The sequence below is a fragment of the Phyllopteryx taeniolatus genome, unplaced genomic scaffold, assembly GCF_024500385.1.
Source record: "Phyllopteryx taeniolatus isolate TA_2022b unplaced genomic scaffold, UOR_Ptae_1.2 contig_103, whole genome shotgun sequence".
Taxonomy (NCBI): Eukaryota; Metazoa; Chordata; class Actinopteri; order Syngnathiformes; family Syngnathidae; genus Phyllopteryx; species Phyllopteryx taeniolatus.
The window spans coordinates 46992-57401 of record NW_026902796.1 but is presented as its reverse complement, the minus strand read 5'-3'; positions in this window follow the sequence as shown (position 1 = coordinate 57401).

Genomic DNA, 10410 nt, shown 5'->3' with positions numbered 1-10410 from the left:
AAGGAGTCGTTGAACGTATGAATGCAACTTTAAAACAAAAATTGGCTAAATGCTGTGCACAGTCAAATACGTCGTGGTTGAGATCTCTCCCAATTGTGCTCATGTCCATCAGAGCGTCTGTAAATAGTACACACAAACTCAGCCCTTTCAAAATATACCATGGCTTTTTCTTTTCCTGGTCCAGTTTTGGCTCACCTTCTTCCTTGTCGCGCCTGTCTTACTTTGATCAATTAAGAGGTGTTCTGTCCAGCTTTGCTAGCATCTAGTCGGACGGTGATAATCCACCTGCATCTGTTTGGCTTCGAGTGATAAAGAGGAAGTGGTCTGAACCAAGGTGGACGGGATCGTTCACCGTGACTGCGAGGACTTCACACGCCTACCAACTTGAAGGAAAAGGGACTACCTGGTTCCACAGGTCACAATGTCGTGTTGCCAAACCACTTTGATTGTGTTATTAGTGTTGCATTTATTGCCTCAAGTTGCATTCGGCAAATGGGGAATTTAGTAGACCAACAATTCATGTAGTAGAAGAAAGGGTACCAAGCAAATGTGGAATACCATTCCAAATTACAATTAATCACAAGGAAGGAACAAACAATGCTTATGTTTTCGACTAATGCGAAGTGACTAACTGTGGAGGCTATAACAGCTCGTATAGAGGAACAGACATCTACTTATGTTTCGACCAGACGGTAGAGACCCGATGCGCGCAGAATTTGCCATATAGTCACACATGGTGTCAGACATGGGGACAAACCACCCATTTTAGCGGCAGGTGGACCCCACAAACAATGGTGGACAAAGGCATTAAGGGCCAGAAAAACCATAATGCAATAATGAATAGAATAAAATACCAAATAATGATTCAACAGGCAAAGAGCAGTAAACTTATCCAGTGATGCCATTGAAGGCTTAGCTGAACAATTGGCAAAGGCTTAGCTGAACAATTGGAAAATGGAAACACCTTGTAATTACATTTATAATTGCTACGTCCTTAACACACCCCGCCGCCTGTCCTCGCCTCTGCCTGCTGCACATCCCTTCCTCCATTGCCCGCCAACGCACCTAGGACCACCTCCATTACTTTCCCTAATAAGCTGTTCAATAATGAAATGACCGGAGTTCAGAGCACACAATCTAAAAACTTTGTTCTAGCTAATACATAACAAGTGATCAAAAGTGATGAATCAGATCATAATAATAATATATATATATCTATATCTTCCATCGCTATGCTATGGACACAAACTGGTGGAATTCTCTGTACAGTGAATTCCCGGATACCTTCCAGACCCACCTCCAATAGGTGAAACTGCAGTATTGAGAGACCATATAAACATTTATTTTCCACAGTTTTCCAGAGGTTTTAAACACATTCGAACTCATTTAAAAGCACTTAATCTTATTAAAAACCCTGTTGAAACACATTACGAATGTGTTTGAACACATAAATGAACAGTTGAAAAGTGCATATGCAACTGCGCTTTTCCTTTCCCACAGGCTAGGGCATTACATTAAGTAGTTCTACTGTAAAAACCCATAAAAATGATATAGCGGGGGGATCACAGTACATAAATTTTGCTTTTGATCCCACACGTAGACCCGTGCTCATCCATATCAGCACAGGACCAATGTGAAGATCCCGATCGAATCCCGGAACATCATTGGCCGCTGCTACGTGGGATTTGAAAATCGATCCTTACTCCAGCGAGGACGGAGGAGGCTGGTATTTCTGTGACAGCAGGCCTAGAAGTCACGAGATGTTCTGCTCCTGCCAGCAGGGCCTCTCCGCTACTTTTGACAAAGACTACCATTACTTCTTCTTTGGGGCTCCTGGAGCATACAACTGGAAAGGTGACCCTTATGAATACGTGATTGCTTGTTACATTTAATGCTGAGAGATCGATGTTAAGCATTAAATTTGACGGGACGTTACAGCAAACTCAGTCAAGGATAAAAGTTCAAAAAAATTCAGAATGTGGCGCGAGAATGCCTCGAGATGGGCATTTACGATGACGGGCCTTTCGAGGCAGGGGATGAAAATGAGAAGAACCTTGATCTCGTCCCCGCTCCTGCCAGCAGCTACCTCGGTGAAGCACTCACGCATCACTCTGTACTTAAGTCAAAATCCAGAAACTTAGAAGTACTCATTCAACTCCTGTACTTAAGTCAAAGTCAAAGAGTACAGACTATGAAAGTGTACTTCATTAAAAGGTCCAAATACATTTTGCCTGTCTTTGCACACAAAATAGTTGACCTCTTATTGGCTTACAGAGTGCTCATACTGAAAGGAAGCAAGTCGTCGAAAGTACAGATATCTTTTTGATCTGCTTCTTTTTTTTAAATGTAGGGAGTAAAAGTAAAATGTCGTCATGAACTAAATACTCAAGTAATATACAAATACCTGAAAAATCTACAAATTTCACTGCCATTGACTGCTTTAGATGTCTAATATCCATGTTAACTCAGAAGGCTGGCAGTGAATGACTTTTAAGTTCAGTCAACTCAAAGTCGTCAGAAAGATAAATAAATACCTGTTGTTTGAGAACTGCGAGGATATTGTGGTGGGAGCGCCTCAGTACATTAAGAAGGACAGCGAAATCTGAGGCTCTACGTATGTCGACGTCAACAAAGCCGGAAAATGGGACAAGGTCATCCCCACCAGGATAGACGGACAGAAGGACTCCATGTTTGGCCTGGCTGCGGAAAATCTGGGAGAGATCAACCAGGATGGTTACAATGGTGAGGCTTCTGATTCAAGAACTGGAAAAAATATGTTCCAGTGTTTGGAAAACCTGATGAATTCTACGGGCAATTTTTGAAGTCACATTTTGTGTATTTCTGTATATAGACGTTAACCACTGTTAATGAACAAATCTGATGTAAGAAAAAAAAAATTAAAAAAAAGTAGTGAACCTTATCTTGGATGATGAATAATAAGCACGGAATGTGCGGAGGAAATGTTCTGCTTGGGAGCTCAGTTGCTTAACTGAAATATTAAATGCAATTCACTTTTTGCTGTACAGTAAACCCATGACGCCCCTAAATGTGTATAGGAGTGCTTATAATAAGACTAAAAACCATCAATGTACGACAAACTAATGCAGCCCGATGGGGGGCATCAGCCAGAGCAAACTGTAGGCCGGTCCCAAGCCCGGATAAATGCAGAGGGTTGCGTCATGAAGGGCATCCGGCTTAAAACGCCAAACAAATATGGGCGTTCATCCAAAGAATTCCATACCGGATCGGTCGTGGCCCGGGTTAACAACGTCCGCCACCAGCTCCGTCAACCTGCAGGGCGCCGGTGGAAATTCAGCTACTGTAGGTCGAAGTCGAAGAAGAAGAGGTGGAAAGCGGGTTCTTCGGCAGAAAGAGAAGAGGAAAGCACAGAGCCTAGAACTGAATGTGGGGACTTTGAAGGTTGGGACTATGACAGGAAAATCTCGGGAGTTGGTTGACATGATGATGAGGAGAAAGGTTGATATATTGTGTGTCCAGGAGACCAGGTGGAAAGGCAGTAAGGCTAGAAGTTTATGGGCAGGGTTATTTAATTATTTTAACATGGTGTAGATAGGAAGAGAAATGGAGTCAGGGTTATTTTAAAAGAAGAGTTGGCTAAGAATGTCTTCGAGGTGAATAGCGTATCAGATCGAGTGATGAGGCTGAAACTTGAAATTGAGGGTGTTATGTATAATGTGATTAGTGGCTATGCCCCACAGGTAGGATGTGACATAGAGGTGAAAGAGAAATTCTGGAAGGAGGTAGATGAAGTAGTTATGAGCATCCCAGACAGAGAGAGAGACGCGATTGGTGCAGATTGTAATGGACATGTTTGTGAAGGAAATTGATGAAGAAGTGATGGGTAAGTACGGCATCCAGGTAAGGAACTTGGAGGGACAGATGGTGGTAGACTTTGCAAAAAGGATGCAAATGGCTGTAGTGAACACTTTTTTCCAGAAGAGGCAGGAACATAGGGTGACCTACAAGAGCGGAGGGAGAAGCTCGCAGGTGAAATACATCTTGTGCAGACAATGTAATCTGAAGGAGGTTAACGACTGTGAGGTAGTAGTCGGGGAGAGTGTGGCTCGACAGCATAGGATGGTGGTGTGTAAGGTGACTCTGGTGGTGGGAAGGAAGATTACAAAAGACAAAGGCAGAGCAGTGAACCATATGGTGGAAGCTGAGACAGGACGAGTGTTGTGCAGCTTTTTGGGAAGAGGTGAGACAGGCTCTCGGTAGACAGGAGGAGCTACCAGAAGACTGGACCACTGCAGCCAAGGTGATCAGAGAGGCAGGCAGGAGAGTAATTTGTGTATCTTCTGGCAGGAAAGGAGAGAAGGAGACTTGGTGGTGAAACCTCACAGTACAGAAAATCATACAAGGAAAAAGGTTAGCTAAGAAGTGGGACACTGAGAGGACCGAGGAGAGGCGAAAGGAATACATTGAGATGCGACATAGGGCAAAGGTAGAGGTAGCAAACGCCAAACAAGATGCAAATGATGACATGTGTGCCATGTTTGACACTAAAGAAGGAGAAAAGGATATCTACAGGTTGGCCAGACAGAGGAACAGAGATGAGAAGGATGTGCAGCAGGTTAGGGTGATTTAGGATAGAGATGTAAATGTGCTGAGTGCCAGTAGTGTGCTAGATAGATGGAAAGAATACTTCGAGGATTTGATGGATGAGGAAAATGAGAGAGAATGGAGAGTAGAAGAGGCAAGTGTGGTGGACCAGGAAGTGGCAATGATTAGTAAGGGGGAAGTTAGGAAGGCATTACAGAGGATGAAAAATGGAAAGGCAGTTGGTCCCAATTACATTCCTGTGGAAGTATGGAAGTCTTTGCCATGTCATAGTCGCCAGTTGTCATTGTGGTATGTCATTGTCCCTATCTGTTCCACGTCTTACTCACAGGTCATAGTTTGTTTCCGGTTTTAGATATTGAAGTGTTTCTTTGTTACTTTGGTTTGGTTGTTATCTGATGTGGGGCTTTGTGTAGTTTTGCTTTATCCAATATCCTTGTTTGCCCTTTTTGAAAGATGAAATAGTATTTTTTTGAGACTCCCGCACTCCTGCCTTGCCTCACTGCTTCCCTGCAATTGGGTCCACCATGTTCTTGCCTTGCGTTCTTCGCCTTAACCCAAACCACGAACGTGACAACAGGAGCCTATCCCAGCTGACTTCAGGCGAAAGGCGGACTACACCCTGAACTGGTCCCCAGTCAGTCGCAGGTTACATATAGACACGGACAACCATTCACACTCACATTCCTACCGTCACTGAGTGGGAACTGAACCCACGCTGCCCGCACCAAAGTCAGGCGAGTGTACCACTCCACCACCAGTGACTTAGTTGGGATGTTGTGTTAAACATCAATAAAAACAGAATACAATGATTTGCAAATGTTCGACCTATATTTAATTGAATACACTACAAAGACAAGATATTTAATTTTCAAACTGATAAACATGATTGTTTTTAGGAAATAATCATGAACTTAGAATTTTATGGCTGCAACACGTTCCAAAACAGCTGGGACAGGGTCATGTTTACCACTGATTTACATCACCTTTTCTTTTAACAACATTCAATAAACCGCACTCTTTTGCTAGGAAGCCACACTGTTGTAACACGTGTGGAATGTCTTGCTGAAATAAGCAGGGACGTCCATGAAAAAGACGTTGCTTGGATGGGAGCATATATTTCTCCAAAACCTGAATGTACCTTTCAGCATTAATGGTGCTTTCACAGATGTGTAAGTTACCCATGCCATTGGCACTAACACAGCCCCATACCATCAGAGATGCTGGCTTTCGAACTTTGCGTCCATAATAGTCCGGATGGTTCCTTTCCTCTGGCCCGGAGAACACGACGTCTACAATTTCCAAAAACAATTTTAAATGTGGACTCGTCGGAGCACAGAACACTTTTCCACTTTTCATCAATCCATCTTGGATGAGCTCGGGCCCAGAGAAGCCGGCGGCGTTTCTGGGTGTTGTTGAGAAATGGCTTTTGCTTTGCATAGTAGAATTTTAAGTTGCACTTACGGATGTCACGCCGAACTGTTGTACTGACATTGGTTTTCTGAAGTGTTCCTGAGCCCATGTGGTGATATCCTTCACACATTGATGTCGGTTTTTGATGCAATGCCGCCTGAGGGATTGAAGGTTACGGGCATTCAATGTTGATTTTTGGTCTTGCCGCTTCCATACAGTGATTTCTCCAGATTCTCTGAACCTTTTGATGATATTATGGACCGTAGATGACGAAATCCCTATATTCCTTGCAATTCTACGTTGAGGAACATTGTTCTTAAACTATTTTCTCAAGCACTTGTTCACAAAGAGGTGAACCTCGCCCCATCTTTGCTTGTGAATGACTGAACAATTCAGGGAAGCTCAATCATGGCACCCACCTGTTCCCAATTAGCCTGTTCACCTGTGGGATATTCCAAACAGGGTTTGATGAGCATTCCTCAACTTTCTCAGTCTTTTTTGCCACCTGTCCCAGCTTTTTTGGAATGTGTTGCATCCATAAAATTCTAAGTTAATGATTATTTGCTGCAAAACAATAAAGTTTATCACTTCGAACATTAAATATCTTGTGTTTGTAGTGTATGCAATGCAGCCCTATGGGGGGCACAAGTCAGTGCAAACTGTAGGCCGGTCCCAAGCCCGGATAAATGCAGAGGGTTGCGTCAGGAAGGGCATCCGGCTTAAAACCTTGCCAAACAAATATGAGCGTTCATCCAAAGAATTCCATACCGGATCGGTCGTGGCCCGGGTTAACAACGTCCGCCACCGGCGCCGTCAACCTGCAGGGCGCTGTTGGAAATCCAGCTACTGTGGGTCGAAGTCAAAGTCAAAGAAGAAGAAGAAGAAGAGGTGGAAAGCGGGTTCTTCGGCAGAAAGAGAAGAGGAAAACACAGAGCCTAGAACTTAATGTGGGGACTTTGAATGTTGGGACTATGACAGGAAAATCTCGGGAGTTGGTTGACATGATGATTAGGAGAAAGGTTGATATATTGTGTGTCCAGGAGACCAGGTGGAAAGGCAGTAAGGCTAGAAGTTTATGGGCAGGGTTTAAATTATTTTACCATGGTGTAGATAGGAAGAGAAATGGAGTCGGGGTTATTTTAAAAGAAGAGTTGGCTAAGAATGTCTTGGAGGTTAAAAGAGTATCAGATCGAGTGATGAGGCTGAAATTTGAAATTGAGGGTGTTATGTGTAATGTGATTAGTGGCTATGCCCCACAGGTAGGATGTGACCTAGAGGTGAAAGAGAAATTCTGGAAGGAGCTATGTTGACTGGTGCCAGCAGTGTGCTAGGTAGATGGAAAGAATACTTCGAGGAGTTGATGAATGAGGAAAATGATAGAGAAGGGAGAGTAGAAGAGGCAAGTGTGGTGGACCAGGAAGTGGCAATGATTAGTAAAGGGGAAGTTAGAAAGGCATTAAAGAGAATGAAAAATGGAAAGGCAGTTGGTCCTGATGACATTCCTGTGGAGGTATGGAAGCATCTAGGAGAGGTGGCTGTGGAGTTTTTGACCAGCTTGTTCAATAGAATTCTAGTGCGTGAGAAGATGCCTGAGGAATGGAGGAAAAGTGTACTGGTGCCCATTTTTAAGAACAAAGGTGATGTGCAGAGCTGTGGCAACTATAGAGGAATAAAGTTGATGAGCCACACAATGAAGTTATGGGAAAGAGTAGTGGAGGCTAGACTCAGGACAGAAGTGAGTATTTGCGAGCAACAGTATGGTTTCATGTCTAGAAAGAGTACCACAGATGCATTATTTGCCTTGAGGATGTTGATGGGAAAGTACAGAGAAGGTCAGAAGGAGCTACATTGTGTCTTTGTAGATCTAGAGAAAGCCTATGACAGAGTACCCAGAGAGGAACTGTGGTACTGCATGCGGAAGTCTGGAGTGGCAGAGAAGTATGTTAGAATAATACAGGACATGTACGAGGGCAGCAGAACAGCGGTGAGGTGTGCTGTCGGTGTGACAGAAGAATTTAAGGTGGACGTGGGACTGCATCAGGGATCAGCCCTGAGCCCCTTCCTTTTTGCAGTGGTGATGGATAGGCTGACAGATGAGGTTAGACTGGAATCCCCGTGGACCATGATGTTTGCAGATGACATTGTGATCTGCAGTGAAAGCAGGGAGCAGCTGGAGGAACAGTTAGAAAGATGGAGGCATGCACTGGAAAGAAGAGGAATGAAGATTAGCCGAAGTAAAACAGAATATATGTGCATGAATGAGAGGGATGGTGGGGGAAGAATGAGGCTACAGGGAGAAGAGATGGCAAGGGTAGAGGACTTTAAATACTTGGGGTCAACCGTCCAGAGCAATGGTGAGTGTGGTCAGGAAGTTAAGAAACGGGTCCAAGCAGGTTGGAACGGGTGGAGGAAGGTGTCAGGTGTGTTATGTGACAGAAGAGTCTCTGCTAGGATGAAGGGCAAAGTTTATAAAACAGTGGTGAGGCCAGCCATGATGTATGGATTAGAGACAGTGGCACTGAAGAGAAAACAGGAAGCAGAGCTGGAGGTGGCGGAAATGAAGATGTTGAGGTTCGCTCTCGGAGTGACCAGGTTGGATAAAATTAGAAATGAGCTCATCAGAGGGACAGCCAAGGTTCGATGTTTTGGAGACAAAGTTAGAGAGAGCAGACTTCAATGGTTTGGACACGTCCAGAGGAGAGAGAGTGAGTATATTGGTAGAAGGATGATGACGATGGAGCTGCCAGGCAAGAGAGCTAGAGGAAGACCAAAGAGAAGGTTGATGGATGTCGTGAGGGAAGACATGATGGCAGTTGGTGTTCGAGAGGAGGATGCAGGAGATAGGCTCTCATGGGAAAGGATGACGCGCTGTGGCGACCCCTAACGGGACAAGCCGAAAGGAAAAGAAGAAGAAGAAGAGAGGCTGTGATCTGAACAATCTCCCATACGCCCTCCTCATGAGAAAAAGAAACCAGCGTCTTCATTCCTTTTGTGTCTATTTTTTATAATGTTGGGTAAGATAAATCCAACAGGGGTGGAGTGGAATGTGCCACAAAGTTCCAATCCTTATAAGGCAAACAACAAATGTTACAACCTTCAGTAACAAACCAAGATAAATGACTTATACTTGCGAATATACATAATCTTTTCTGTTCCTCTCCCCAGGCTACGCCTGTCTAGATCTCACACCACCTTCTTTATTTATTTATTTTTTATTATCAGGCATTCTATCTTTATAAAAATATATCAGTTTCAAGGAATTTAAATGTCATAGCAAATAGAACAGGTGTGTTGCTAGCTTGTTAACCGAAGTGCTAATGGTATGTTAGCAAGGGATGAAAGCGTACCTGATAATTTTTGACACACTCAAAATCACCGCAGATAGCTGCATTCATACCTTGGCTCGCATTATGGATAAAAACTGAAACTATACTTCAGGGATCCATGAGAAGTGAACTCTCGACCCCTGGTTTACAAGACCAGATCTCTAACCACTGAGATTTGAGCCCATGATATTTAAGTTATTGGCGTTCTTTGTTTTTAAATGGGCACTGCTTAAATAGTTGTGTGTTTAAAGCTGCTTTTTTCTGTTTTGGGGAACAGACTTACTCTTGTTCACGCGTTGTTGAACTTTAGTTGGACCAGTGTTCATTTAGGGTCGAAAAAGGAGGCTCTTCCAAAGACAACTGCAGAACATCGCTTTTGTCTGTATTTTTGCTGCTTAGCAGACAACTTCCCATCAGGCCGCAGTGATAATTGAATTGATGACCCCTTTTTATAAGACCAGTGCTCGAAACGATGGGGTTTAATTGTTGTATCATGTTAGTATTTTGGTTAACGAGATAACAAAAGGGCAATGTAGGGCGATGTTAAAATTTTAGCTAAAAGCATTTTGTCCAGAAAATCCAGGGACAGTGCTTTGATTGGAGGAGACAAAACACATATCTGCTGGTTTTTGATGCATTCTTAGAATGACTGCATAATTTGCCAGCTTTTTTTTCTTGGTTAACACAACCGCTGTGCCACAATACCTGTAAGAGTGTACCCCTATCAGCCCTCCTTTCCACCAAATGGGACACCGTCTCGCCCTCGGGGTGGGCCGGGGACTGGCTGCATTGTGGGGTGTCTCGCTCTCCCGGGGATGGGGTGGCAGTTGGGGGTGGGGGGCCTGACGATGGGGTTGGCGTTGGGCCCCTGCGGCCTCCTTCGGGTGGCCGGTTTTCATGGTGCCTCGGTGAGGCCAGTGAACCATCCTGGGTTTGAAGGTCAACGTTGCACTTTTCTTTGCACTTTTGATTTACAAGACCAGTGTTCTTGCCAGCAATCTTGCCTTAGTATGTTAAGCAAAAAAAACACCACAGTATATAGGTTACCAAGTCAAGAATGGTTTGCGTAACCATACAATCTATATTTGGG